The following is a 15581-nucleotide window of genomic DNA, read 5'->3' as shown; positions in this document are numbered from 1 at the left end:
CCCACAGGGTTTACACTCTGATATAGAAATCGAAATTCTTCTTAACCAAAACAATGAAAATTTTCGTTTTACGTCTGAATTCGGAGGACGCTCTATAAATTTCCTGGATGTCACTATTAGTATCAGTGAAGATGGTTCACTTCACTCCACGCTGTTTAGAAAACCTACAGCAACCAACTCCCTTCTACACTGGACTAGCCACCACCCTCAACCCCTTAAGGAGGGTATACCGGTAGGCCAATATCTTCGTCTTCAGGGAAACTGTAGTGACACCCAGGACTTTATAATACAAGCAAAACAACTTAGGCAATACTTCAAAGAGAAGGGCTACCCGAATCGCTGTTTAAAAAGAGCATATAAAAGAGCACTCCAGACTGAGAGGAGTGATCTATTGTGTGACTATCCAAAAAAGAACACTAACCAGGACGCTGGTATGATCCGTATGATTGCAACATTCGATGTGGGGTGGCCAGAAGTACGGAAGTCACTTGAGAGATTCTGGCCCATCCTTTTGAATGACGCACATCTCAGGGATACCTTAAGTCCACATGTCAATATTACAGCTAGACGTGGACGGAATATTCGAGACCTTTTGGTCCCTAGTCACTTCTCCACCAAACGACAACCCCATACCACCTGGTTGGGTACTCCTCCAACAGGCACATATGGCTGTGGTAGGTGCATAGCCTGTAAGTTTATCCTGAAAGGCTCCAAAACTGTGAATGATAGCAAGGGACAGGGCTCCTTTATAATTAAAAGTTTTTTTAACTGTAATACCAAGGGCCTTGTATACCTACTATCATGTACATGTGGACAGAAATACGTAGGGAAGACCTTTAGGGCTTTCAAAGACAGGATTATGGAGCATGTGAGATCTCCTAGGAATCGCCTCGAGACTCCTATCTCGAGACATTTGAGAGAACACCACCAGGGGGATTCCAATAACCTCAGGTTCTGTGGACTAGAGTTGGTTAAAAGGACCCCGAGACGTGGAGACTTTGATAACATTTTAAGGCAGAGGGAGTCCAGATGGATATATGAACTTAAGACACTTCAACCTTTACGTTTGAATGAGGGGTTTTCTTTTGCCCCGTTCATATAACCGGTTCCCGGATGTTGGTCTTTATATATATATACATATGGGTCTTTACATCTATACATACATCTATACACCTAATTAATTTGCAAATAAATTTGTAAATGAATTAAAAATTAAATTACCGTATTTTTCGCTCCATAAGACGCACTTTTTTTCCCCTCAAAAGTGAGGGGAAATGTCTGTGCGTCTTATGGAGCGAATATGAAGCTTTACTTACCTGTCTTGCAGCGTTGGCCGGCAGCACAGGGCGCACCGCGGTAGTGGAACTTGAATTTCATGTTCCGGTTTCCGGCGGGACTGAAAGGAAGTGTGCACAAGCTGAGTGTGCACTTCCTTTCAGTCCCGCCGGAAACCGGAACATGAAATTCAAGTTCCACTACCGCGGTGCGCCCTGTGCTGCCGGCCAACGCTACAAGACAGGTATGTAATTATGGGACAAGGGGAGGGGGACAGTAAGGGAGGGGAGGGGGACAGTAAGGGAGGGGAGGGGGACAGTAAGGGAGGGGAGGGGGACAGTAGGGGGGGGGCAGTAAGGGGGGGAGGGGGACAGTAAGGGGGGATGAAGTCTATGGGGGGGATGAAGTCTATGGGGAGGGGGTGGATGAAGTCTATGGGGAGGGGGTGGATGAAGTCTATGAGGAGGGGGTGGATGAAGACTATGGGGAGGGGGGGAGATAAGGTCTATGGGGAGGGGGTGGATGAAGACTATGGGGATGGGGGGATGAAGACTATGGGGAGGGGGTGGATGAAGACTATGGGGAGGGGGTGGATGAAGACTATGGGGAGGGGGTGGATGAAGACTATGGGGAGGGGGTGGATGAAGACTATGGGGAGGGGGTGGATGAAGTCTATGGGGATGGGGGGATGAAGACTATGGGGAGGGGGTGGATGAAGTCTATGGGGAGGGGGTGGATGAAGTCTATGGGGAGGGGGTGGATGAAGACTATGGGGAGGGGGTGAGTGAAGACTATGGGAGAGAGGAGAAGACTATGGGAGGGGGGGACACTATGGGACAGGGGAGAAAAAAATATTCTGTACAAACTGTCCCATAGTAAGAAACACTATGGGACAGTTTGTTCAGAATATTTTTTTTCTGGGTTTCTTCCTCTAAAAACTAGGTGCGTCTTATGGTGAGGTGCGTCTTATGGAGCGAAAAATACGGTAAATATAGATAGAGGTATTAATATGACTGTCTGTGTATATATACGTAGGGATTCACATCTCCTTTGCCTTTTCACGTTCACCCTCTGTAATTTAACTTGTAAATAATGATTATGTATGTATATTGTATATTTATATATATATATGTACTTTGTGTTCTGTATTACCTTGTCTGTACTATCTCTTTTGCATTGCTACTCTTATTATATTTTTTGCTTTCTATTTATTTTTAAATATCCAGCCTTCTTTGGAATGATTTATGTTACACCATTCTTTTTTAGTCTCTTCATAAAATATATATGTGTTTGGTTAGAAAATGTGACTTTAGTTCAACATTAATGTGGATTTATTTACTCTTTATTCCCCCTTTTATAATAATTTTTTCTCTCTCCCTTTATTACCCACTTCCCCCTATATGGCTTTCAAGCCATTAGAACGTTGCTTAAACTGCTCAAGCATTGAATACTAACTGCAAAGAGGTACTCCTCCTTTCTTCTTCTTTTTTACAGAAGTGAGACATATTTATACGATATCTACCTCATGTATAAGTTATTGCGCATGCGCGTCTATTAGACTACGGACATGCGCACTAATAAGGCGCTTTTTGACATGCGCTTTGATATTATCCTATTGGACATGTAGTTAGTCTTCGTGCATGCGTGGCTGCCGATGTGCGGACATGCGCGCTAACAACTATTCTTCTGATATGCGCACTAACACGATCTCGGGGTTCGCTGGACGCGCATGCGCGAAGTCTCTCTGACATGCACAGTCTCCTTTACCCCTCCCTATTGATACGGACACGCGTATGGGCAAGTTACAACCAATTACACTGGGTGGGAGGTACGGGGAGATATTTAAACAGGTCTGGGGGGGGGGGAAATCGTATGTGGTTTACTTTACTTTTTATTTTGCCCTTGATAAAGGCGGTAAGACCGCCGAAACGCGCGTTGGGCTGTCTATGTTGACTTAGATTAATCCAGTATTTCTTGGATACAGGGTGTCACACTTCTCTTTGAGCTATTTTTTTCTTTTTTTGCTCTGGATATATGTACGAGGGTGGTTGGGCATAGTGAGTTATCTGTGGTTAGATGTAGCCTTCATTTATTGTTGTATTACCTTTGACAGGTTATCTACACTTTATTTTTCACTCTCACTTTATGACCTCCTCTATCCTTTCGATTTCTATATCAGTGTGTTAACCCTGTGGGTCCTGGTGCATGACACTATTTAGTATATATTGCTACATGTATCCTATCTACTACTCTGTTATGAGTGAGTTTGCTATATTGTGTTGAGACTGATACATGTGCACATAGCTATGTTTCTGCAGATACCAGGCCCAATTCATTCATCTACTTTTAGAACTTTGTCTGTTCTTTGGTTTTAATTATTTTCTAATAAAGTTGTTTATTATTTTGTCTGAGACGTCGCTCTGGGGTGGCCTGAAGGTGACCAGCCCGTTTTCTTTACGGGGTGATCATATCCTTCATCTCTTTATTCTTTTCTGTGCTTTATGCAGGGTTATGCCCTTTTGCCACCCCATTAACCCTTTATCTCTGGTACCCCCCATGAGGTTGTTTACCTAGGAAGTGCCTTTTTCTCCATGTATTTATATTACGTCAAGCTTCCCAAAAAGAAAGAAAGACAAGTAGAGATAGAGACCCAAACTGATATTTCAATGAGGAACAGGCTTGACTTCTAAAACTGCACCTCTTGCATTTTTAAAACCTGATACATTTTAAATGTAATGAAGGAGACTGCTGTAATGTAGCAGAGTGCTGCTCAAACCTTAGCATCCAGGCATGGCACAGTATCTAGGGAGGCAGAGCTTATAGTTTGTGCTATGATAGGCTGCATGCCTCTGTCACTGAGTACTGGATCTCTAACACTTTTTTTTGTGTCAATCTGTTTTTATTGAGGTAACGTTTATCAGAAATTCCATAAGCATACAGTGTGTAAAACAATACAAGAGTACAGTACATACATGAGTAACAATATTTTTCAAAGGTAGACTTTGCTTAAGAAAAGTGAGTTCCGTCTGATTGCTAGTTAACACCCGTGGGGAAGGGAATTTGATAGTCCTGTGGATTAGTAAGAATGGGCCTTTGTGGCCGGGCGGCTTTCCCCTTTAGGGTCAGCGGACCATCTGGTGCGGTTATGGCTGGGTGTTGGCCATCCTTGTGTCACTGCCTAGTACCCTGAAGTACTCTCCTTGTGTTCAACCGTTATCTGTTAGGGTCTGTCTATAGTGGGTGTTGTGTTGGGCTCCCGTGCCCTCTTAGTGAGTTTTGGGTCAGTTCCCTTAATTATGTGTGGGTAAGTATAGATGTCCAGCAACCCGGTGGCATTGTGTCATCGCGTATTTGTACGCCGCCCCTCGGCTTGTGTGCCGGGAAGGGCGAAGGCCTGCTTTGCCGGGCTAAGTCTGTCTGTGGCGGTCATTGTGGGTGTAGATGTTTGTTGTGTGTGTGTGTACGCGGCTGAGTGTTGTGGCTGTCTATGTGTAGTTTGGCGAAAGCCGGTTTATCCTATGCATCTCGAACTAGGTACGAGTATCGAAATATACAGGAGAGAAAGAATGAAGGACAGAAAAAGAGAGGAAAAGAGAGAAAAAATAAAAAAAAATAATAAAAGTAAAATAGAAAAGGGGGGGTGGGGGGGAAGGTAGGGGAGGGAGGGACTGTGAGGTGGGGGGGACATGGTGTGTAAGCTGCGTGGTCCATCCTCCCCGCGGTGGTGCGGGGTCTGTGTGGCCCTCAAGCCTCGGATCGGGTCATCTAACCCGTGCGGGGGCTCAGATCTCTGGGGACTCAAGCTACGCCTCTAGAGATGTATAGTCTCCATGGGTACCATGTCAAGGCGCACTTATCCGAGCGCTCTCGCAGGGAGGCAGTCAACGATTCCATGTCGTAGATACTCTCCACCCTATCTATCCATTGCCTGAACGTGGGTACCGAGGGGACCTTCCAGTGTAGGGGTATGAGCGTTTTCGCGGCGTTAAGCAAGTGGATGGTCAGGGAGTTTTTGTATGCCTGCATGGGAATAGGTGTGTGGTGCAGGAGCATTGGTAGCGGCTGTAGGGGAACGTCATCACCCGTGATCTCTTTGATCTTGGCCTTGATCATCTGCCAGTAAGGTTTGATACGGGAGCACGACCACCAGATATGTAAGCTAGTGCCCCTTTCGGTGCCACATCTCCAGCATTCGCCCGCGTCCGACCCGTATATGTGTCTGAGAGAGTCTGGTGTTCTGTACCATCGTGTTAACAGTTTGTATCCGGTTTCTTGAAACTTCGAGCTGATTGAACATTTATGGGTGAGGAGGAATATTTTGTTCCATTCTTCTTCAGTTAGCTGGGCTCCGGTCTCTCTCTCCCATTTGCTCGTGAAACCCAGAGGGAGGCTATCTCCTGACCTCTGGATCATAGCGTATAGGAGCGAAACCCCGTGGTCTATATGCCGTCTGTCCGTGCACAGTCGTTCGAATTCCGTGAGTTGGCGTTGGAGTTGCGTTCGCCCCTGTTGTTTGGCATAGTACGTCCTAACTTGGTGGTAGTGGAATTTGTCTAGTTGAGTAGGTTGTCGTTCCACCATCAGGGCCTCGAGTGGTAGGAGCGTTCCCCCCGGACTCCACTGGCGCATATAGAACCAGTCTGTCTGTCGGAAGTTGTGTAGGGCGGACGGTTGTAGGCCCCCCGCCAGTCCTGGGTTGTGAGTAATGGGTGTAAGCGGGCTTGGGGAAGTGGTGAGTTGATGGGCATACCGCTGTCCGCACCAAACCCTGAGGGTGGCGTCTATCATCGGGTTCTTAGTTTGGAGATCCGAGAAGGTGGAGCCCCCGAGCCAGAGCCTAGATGGGATGGTGCCCCGGGACTGTTGTATTTCCATGGATACCCAACGTTTGGTGGTGGGACGCGCGTGCCAGTCCACTATTCGGTGCAGGTGCGTGGCCCTGTAGTACGTGAGCACTAAAGGAAGCCCCACCCCTCCAGCCGTCTTCGGTCTCTCCAGGATCGACCTGCGAATGCGCGGCTGTCCCTGGTTCCAGACAAACCTGCGGATAGCTGTGGACACTGATTTGAAAAACGTCTGGGGGATGCTGGAGGGCAGCGCGGCAAAGAGATACAGCAGCCTAGGAAGGACATTCATTTTGACCGCATTAATGCGGCCAAACCAGGAGATGTATTTCTGTGTCCATCGCTGGAGGTCCCGTTGGATGGTCGCGAGGATAGGGAGAAAGTTCAACCTGTAGATCTGCGTCAGGTCAGCTGGGAGCCAGGTACCCAGGTAACGTATCTTTGTAGCGCACCATGAAAAGGCGAACTGAGTACTGAGCTGGCGGACATGCTCCTCCTCCTGCATTATCGGCATAGCTTCGGATTTTTCCACGTTTAGTTTCAGGTTGGATACCTGTTGATAGGTTTGAAATGCCTGTAGCAGGTTGGGCATGGAGATCCTAGGTTGTTCCAGGAAGAAGAGCATGTCGTCGGCATAGGCCGTCACTCTGTGCTCCTCAGCCCCCACCCTCACCCCCGTTATACCCCCGTCCTGTCTGACCGCCTCCAGGAATGGTTCTAGAGTGAGGGCAAACAGGAGGGGGGACAAGGGGCAACCCTGGCGAGTCCCATTGCATATCGGGAAAGACTGCGTCAGGGCTCCATTGATACGGATCCTGGCCGTCGGTGTGGTGTAAAGTGCTAACACCCATGTTCGCATGTGGTGTCCAAATCCCATGTGACGAAGTGTTTCGTCCAGGTAGACCCAATCCACCCTGTCGAACGCCTTTTCGGCGTCCGTGGAGAGGAGGACTGTGTCGCGTCCCGAGGTCCTCGCGCTATGTATGACGTTTAAGGCCCGTATCGTGTCGTCCCTAGCTTCTCGTCCTGGGATAAAGCCCACTGAAAGGGTTAATGCTGTCTTGGACTCAATTCCCTCAATTCTGTATCTCTCGGTCACCACATCAATTGACGGGAGAAACTTGCTCAGCAAATAACAGACACACGAAAGGTGCATGACAAGTTCTCAATTTGTATTACTGTGAATCGGGCATTTATACAATTGTATTTACATGTGTCATGAGATATGCCATTCAGAATATAAGATTGATTACTTCCTTAAATATCACATGTTAAATAGATAGATAAGACCTTCTTTGAATATGTCTGGATCCGAGGCCAGACATCCTGAGTATTTAGCATTGTCTTACATCCTATAGAATTGTAAGTCTGTCACACTCAATCATATTAGATCATCCTATACAATTGTATACTAAGCATAGTATCACATTGTCAGACATCCTAAAAGGAAAAATGTCATTGTCCAAGTTTTGCCACACTCAGCATATCTATGACGTACATTAAATTTTAGCATACAAAGCAAAAAGTAGTTTAACAAGTCAGCAATAATGATAATACATCTTATAAAATGATATGAGAAATTAACTAATATTTCTTACATTTCCCCTCTTTGAGCAAAAATAAAATTTGCTCATGTTATTGATAAAAATCTTACCAGGACAGAGAAACCTCCACATGGTATTTTCAGGGGTGCTAGTCACTCCCTGCGGGACTTTAATTAATTTCTTCACCTCGATTCCCATGTGGTAATTCCTAAGGCCCAGTTTTAAAGATGGGTTGATACCCTCCAGTGGCAGAGAGGAGAATTTCCAATTGTTTCTGTTCTGAATTAATTTCTGTATTCTCTTCCTCAATGTACAAATAAGGTGGCAGTTATAAAAATTCATACACAATAAAATCAGAACTACAATAACAAGCGGATAGAAGAATGATTTCATTATCTGGGATCCAGTATGGGACCAACCAGTGAAAGCGTCATACCATTGATGGGCTAAATCATTCTGAATTTGTGAACTCACCTTAAGGAGTTCTCCTTTTAAGATATGTGTGGCTACCTGTGTATGTAGGTGCCCACCAGGTTAAATTTCTGGCAAAGAGATCATAAACTGGTACTGGTAATGTGTTAAATTGACAAGCTAATTTAACATCCTTTGATGATGCATGATATAATGTAAAATAGCAAAAGCATGAAAAATATGAAACATCTGTGTGGTTAAGCATTCTTCTAATCTTCTCTAATTTAAGAATCATTAGTGTGTTTTCTAATGCCAATCCTTGTTGTTGCATCCATAAATACCTGATGGCACAAATACTCCAATTACTTAGACCTGTAGTGAATTTCATAGTTGCAACAGTTAAATTATCTAAATAATTATACATAGATTTATCTAAATCCAATCCTGTAACCTGTGATTTAACAACAGTTGGAGCCCAGTTTGCAGTAGCATGGAAACCAGTCCCTATATGCATGCTGGCTGTGTTTAACTTATTCTTGAGGGTCTCCATATCTATAACTATTTAGTATACCCATAGTGGTTCCAGCACCTCCTAACAGTGTGTCATACCATTCCCTTTTCTGCCTTTTGTTTGCTGTGTTACATAATGTTACAACATTTGTCCCCTTCTCCAATTAATGGTACCAGTTATATAATCATTATTAAAAGTAATACGGCCTGTCTGTTTATATTGATATGCAACCTTATTAATTTTCTTATAATATATATATATATCCCAAAACCTGTTTTTCTTCTTACCATCAGAACTTCTATTAAATAATGTGACACAGATCTTGGTGTAATTAGCAACCTTAACTATGCACATTTCTGCGTTATAAAATCTAACAATATTCCGTGAACCTTCAAACAAACATAATGCATCCGTTTCATTAGCTATGGACACATTCCATATGGGTAACTGGTACTTATAAGGGTTACTATTTGTCCAATTCATCCAAATGCGTTCAGTGAATGAATGATTGCATATTACATGCTGATAGAAAGGTGGTGGAGAAAGGTTCTTGAGGGAGCGTGTGTGACGAAAGCTAGATGAGGGGCTAAGGCCTAATTGGGCTGGGGGTATTGAAGAATTGTTCATCATGTCAAAGTCCTTTTCTCCAGAAACAAACAGGTTTCAAACTTGCCATTGACTTGTACTCATAATGGTATTCAAGGAACAATATCAGAGGGAGTATAACAACTCCAAAAAGCATAGCGAAAAACATAATCTTGGTCTCAGGTACGTATGATCCTCTCAATCTACGATACGGTGTAAAAGCCATGATGCTTCGCTAAAGGGAACTTCTTCTGTTTCCGAGCGAGGAGTGGTGTTGTCTTCCTTGGTTCCCCTCTTTGGACACAGCTTCACTCGGGATGCGTGAATCCAGATGTCATCGGAATCTGTGAGGACAGCGGTTCTGGATACAGCAATCACAGTAGCAGGTGGTCCAAAAGGGTATCCTCCTTTGCTGGTTCTGTTCAGCTGACGGATATACACCTTGTCACCGGGCTGGTATGGATGAGTAGGTTCCTGTGAAGGTAAGGGAAAACTACGAAGACACTTTGTCATACATACCATTCAGTTTTATCAACAATTCCTGTACATATTCTTGTATTAGCTGTAAATCCCCAGACATTATAACAAGCGGTTCCCTGGCCCAGGGTGTGGGAAAAGGTCATCCCATCAAAAATCTCAAAGGGAGATAATTTAGTCACCTTGTGGGGATTCATTCTTATATCAGCTAAAATAGCTGGTAGATATCTAGTCCAATTTACCCATGTTCCTGGGTAAATTCTGGGCTTTTCCTTAATAGTCCTATTCATCCTTTCAACTACCCCTGTACTCTTGTGGATGATAAGGTATATGAAACTTCCAGGTAACTTGCAAGAATTTAGCAAGTTCCTTGGTAACCTTACTGGCAAAAACCGAGCCATTATGAGAGCCAATACTGCAGAGAGCCGCCATACCTGGGAATAATTTCAGCAACAATAATCTTCACTACAGTCCTAGCATCTTCCCTAGATGTCACAAAGGCCATCATGCCATCTACTAAACTGATCAACTATGACCAGTAAGTATTCTTACCAATTTTGGATACATGAATAAAATCAATCTGTAAGTGTGTAAAAAGAGCAGCTGGAGGGGGCAAATGTCCGTGCTGTGATTTGTGTGGAATATTAGGATGTGTTCTCATACATGGTTCACACTATCTTACAAAAGACTGTTTGCTTCAATTATGCCTATTCTCCCCTCTTTAGAGAACAGATCATTCTGATCTTTCTCTAAACCTTGTTTAATCCAAACATTATGGCTGCAACTTCCTTTTGCCACTTTGTCAGCCAAGGCATTTCCTCTGGAAATGTCATCACTAATTATGAGGCTTAGATGGTATAGACAGAGTCAGAAGCAGAAATGAGAATAGCATGCAAAACAAACAAGACCAGAATTAACAAGACTATAGACAATAGACAGATTCTGGGTATTAAGAAAAAGAATCTCATAACCACTTAAGCGCTGGGCTGTCATGTGTTGTGTAGTGAGATTTGTTATCAGCTGAGTGACCTGGTGACTGGCATGAAGTTTTGTAGGATGCCCTAGTGTGATAGTAGTAGCAGTTTCAACAGCCATTGCACATGCTGTCAATGCTCTGAGACAACCGGCATACCCTGTGCTCAAGCTACTTTGGAAAAGAATGCTATGGGACGCATACCGCCTCCTTGCTCTTATGCACAGACCGCGGCCATGGTTTTACAGTTTGTCCTGAGCATACAAATAAAATGATTTACAATAGACAGGTAGTCCTAAAGCCGGGGCTTGTACAATAGCAACCTTGAGGGCAATATATGCAGCTATCATGTCTGGTGACCAACAGACATTTTCAGGGCTGTCAGAACGTACAGCCTGCCTTAGGATTGAGTCATAATGGGAGCATTCAAGGATCCATTGGCAGCAGTAATTAATCATGCCGAGGAAGGTGAGCAACTCCTTCCGAGTAGTGGGTGTAGGAATCCTCTGAATGACCTCAATACGTTTTGGACTCAATTGTCTGGTGCCTGAAGCCAGAACAAAACCTAAGTATTCAACCTTTGATTTACACAATTGCATTTTGTGTTTAACAACCTTGTGACCCACAGTTGCTGACAGTATCCACAGTGCTTGCCTCATAGCTAGGGCTACATAATAAAAATCATCAAAATATTGCAAAAGGACGGAACCAAGACCGGGGTCCATGTTTTTTAGAGTATGTTGGAGTACCAACGAATAAACAGCTGGGGAATCCACATAGCCTTGGGTAAGCGTGTCCAGGTAAACTGACAGCCTTCAAAAATTAAAATAAAAACCATAAGTAGCTGTGTCTCTTGATCAATAGGTATAGAAAAAATGCATTACTTAAATCAATAACAGTGAAGCAAGTGGCATCATGTGAAATGGCTGTAATGAGGGATGTCACATCAGGGACAATGGGTGCAATGGGCACAATTAAACCATTCAGGGCTCTAAAGTCCTGAACTAAGCGATATGCTGGCCAGTGGTGTTGGGAGTGGGTCTGGTGTTATTCTTATCTACCGGGCATATTTTGAGAATTGTGGGGTTGTTGGGGTATCTGGGGTTTCCTGGGGTGTGGACACTCATTTCTCCAGTGGCCATACTGGCCACAGTTAAAACAAGTGTTCCTGTCTATTCCTCCTTGGTTACCCCTGCCACTATAACCCTGATTTCCCTGTCTCCATCCCCTTGCCCCTCTTTGACCACCCCATCCACGGGCGTTATGTGCTCCATCCCATGTTCGCTCTCAGCCTGTGTAGGTGGACAGTGTTGCAATCCCTGAGCATAATAAGCAACCTTACTTCCTAAAAACCTTCTTAAGTCAAAACAACCTGCATTTTCCTTTTCTATATCCTTGGTAAGAAAATCTTAGCCACCCAAATTGGCCCAGTCTGAAATCAATTATTTCACAAGCAAAGAATACTGTGGCAACATATTACCAAGGCATGACTGTATTTTAAGGAGATCCATATCATCTCCAGACATTAAACCTGCCTCATCCTTCCAACACAAATCATATTACCAATCTCTTCCTTCGCATCTTGCTTATATGCCAAAACAGTGAATATAGACTGCTTATTCTTCCATAATCTCAACATTTCAACTTCCACCTCATTCTACATTTTAGCACATCCTGCTGAAGTACTAAGCTCATAAACAACAATTAATTTAACAGTATCTTTGTAGAAACACATAATCGGTACCCAGCAGATATGCCAATACAGAAATCACATTTATGGGCACGCAACTACACACTCTGTCTCCCTCCTAGGAAACACGGATAGACACAATATAAAAGCAATCTTAAACTAACATCTCAAAATCTCCAATCCCATATAGCTATATCAGACCACAACTCCAACTATCCTCAGCCAAAACGCTAGTATTCAACAGCTAGTAAAACAGTTATTTGCTAGGTTATTTAGCTGGCATTCTTATCAGTATCACTAGACTGTAACAAACTGATTCACATATAATTTTAAAACAATACAGCAACATATAAATTAAACCACTTTCCAGTTAAACTTCACACTTCACACATTATCACAATCACCATTTACACAGAATAAACCGTTAACAGCTGTAATCACAACATATTTTTATGGTATACCAATATTAGATTAGATTCATTTTAGGGATTCTTATGTATACATTTTCTTAATTAACTTCATTACTTTACTCTACTATAGTATTGTATATAAAGAAAGGATCCATTTATATAGCGCGCTCATAACTCAACTATTTGTATAAAACTTCCATTAACTAATCTGAGATGCTTCTGCATCAACTTACATCTTATAGAAATTGAACAAACATCTGGATCAGATTACACAGACATGGTTTCACCAGAATCTTTCAGAACTCTCAGAGACTTAAAAAAAAATTATTCTATACCATGTTTAAAAGGCATGGCAAACCTTAGACCGGTCAGTCTCCAAGAGCCTTAGTACAACAGGTAGAAACCTTTGTCAATGATCTCTGATCCAGGCTATATACCACAATTTAAAATAACACATAATGTGAGACATAGAAGACACAAGCAGTAGTTATTGTACTGGATCATCTAAGGCATCTGTAGCAATAAAAAGGTTAACTTACAGCACAAAATAAAGCATGTGTTGGACCGCTGAAAATTTAAAATGTTACTCTGTTATTTTCAAACAAAAATCATATTTAGTATGGATCCTTTGCAACAAACACACAGGGCAGGGAAGATGTGCTGATTGGTGTTCTATACAATTAATCCCATATGGGGAATTAACTTTCAAATACTAATGAAGTGTCTCTTTTTTTTTTTCTCGGTATAAAATATACTGAGCTCATTATTTAAACAATTTAACACATTTACACTTATCCCACTCTCATAGAAAGTGTAGTGGGCTTATGGTATTTTAAAGCAACAATCATACCAGGCACACAGATCCCATGTGAAATAACTTACAATAAAACTTATACTTCTATGCGACAGAAAGAATAAAGCAAAAAGATTTAAGTAGGTCTATCAAGTACAACCTGTGAGTCATTTCTTTTCTAATACACAGTACTGCTATCTTGCAAAAAGATAAGTCCTGCGCTCACTCCCATCACTACTGGGCAGCAGCAAGGACTACAACACACATCAGCCCCAATATATCATAAAAACCAAAGAAAAACAAGTTACCTGCGTTCTCTCCTTAATCCCTATGTATTTTAAAAACCTCCATTTGTTTAAAAGTACTGCTATCTTATATATACACATATATATATATACACACATCTATACATATATACACACATATATACATACATACATATATACATACACACACATATACATGTACACATATTGGTCACTCAGGACCTGAACTCACATTTCCCATACTCAGAGTGGGGACACTACTAACTTACCAAAGTGTGTCCCCAATATAGACAAACAATCACCCACAAAGAACACTTAAGACAAACAAAGGTGACCGGGAGAAAGAGAAGTTTGGGTTATACTTATAGATCTATAAACCGTGCTCCTCAGAACACCTATAGTCTTAATAAACCGGAGACCTCTTATGGTCTCAAAAACCTGTATCTACCTGAGATACCCTGTATCTATCTTAGATACTAACCTGGGTTACCAAAACCCTATATATTTAGACCAAATGTCTAATAAACCGGAGACCTCTTATAGTCTCAATATAAACTGGAGACCTCTCATGGTCTCAATATAACTAGAGTCCTTACACCTTTCCTACTGGATACAGTCTTACTAAACCAAAGGGAATCATAGACAATCAGTGTCAATTAAGACACAAAAAGGCTACTTACCCAATGGTTTTGCTGTTTGCTGATCCCACTTCTAGACACCAAGCTGAAAGGGTTAATGCTGTCTTGGACTCAATTCCCTCAATTCTGTATCTCTCGGTCACCACATCAATTGACGGGAGAAACTTGCTCAGCAAATAACAGACACACGAAAGGTGCATGACAAGTTCTCAATTTGTATTACTGTGAATCGGGCATTTATACAATTGTATTTACATGTGTCATGAGATATGCCATTCAGAATATAAGATTGATTACTTCCTTAAATATCACATGTTAAATAGATAGATAAGACCTTCTTTGAATATGTCTGGATCCGAGGCCAGACATCCTGAGTATTTAGCATTGTCTTACATCCTATAGAATTGTAAGTCTGTCACACTCAATCATATTAGATCATCCTATACAATTGTATACTAAGCATAGTATCACATTGTCAGACATCCTAAAAGGAAAAATGTCATTGTCCAAGTTTTGCCACACTCAGCATATCTATGACGTACATTAAATTTTAGCATACAAAGCAAAAAGTAGTTTAACAAGTCAGCAATAATGATAATACATCTTATAAAATGATATGAGAAATTAACTAATATTTCTTACACCCACCTGATCTGGATGTATGAGATCCGGCAGGATCCGTGATATCCTCCGGGATAAGGCCTTTGTGAATAGCTTCAGGTCTGCATTTAGTAGGGAGATTGGTCTATAGCTCGAGCAATTGGAGGGGTCCTTTCCCTCTTTGGGTATGACCGTGACTGTAGCTGCTAAGGAGTCCGTGGGGAATCGTCCCCCTTCTTGTATGGAGTTTAAGCCCCTCAGGAGGCGGGGCAGTAGGTTGTCCTGGAATGTTCGAAGGTAGGCTATAGGAAGGCCGTCTGGGCCTGGAGCTCTGTGTGGTTTGGAGCATTTCATGGCAGCGGTCAGTTCCTCCAGTGTCAGGGGTTCGTCGAGTTCTTCAGCTAGTTCTGGAGTGAGTGTGCGGGACACGTGTCGCGTTAGGTATTCTGAAACTCTCCTGCGGTGGTTTTGGGCTGCAATCCCTTGTGTGAGCTTGGATTGGTTATATAGGTCCATATAGTAGGTCCTGAAGGCAGCCATAATGCCTTCAGGCATTCTGGTACT

Source organism: Pelobates fuscus, chromosome 2, assembly GCF_036172605.1.
Source record: "Pelobates fuscus isolate aPelFus1 chromosome 2, aPelFus1.pri, whole genome shotgun sequence".
Taxonomy (NCBI): domain Eukaryota; kingdom Metazoa; phylum Chordata; class Amphibia; order Anura; family Pelobatidae; genus Pelobates; species Pelobates fuscus.
Note: the sequence above shows the minus strand (reverse complement) of the source record.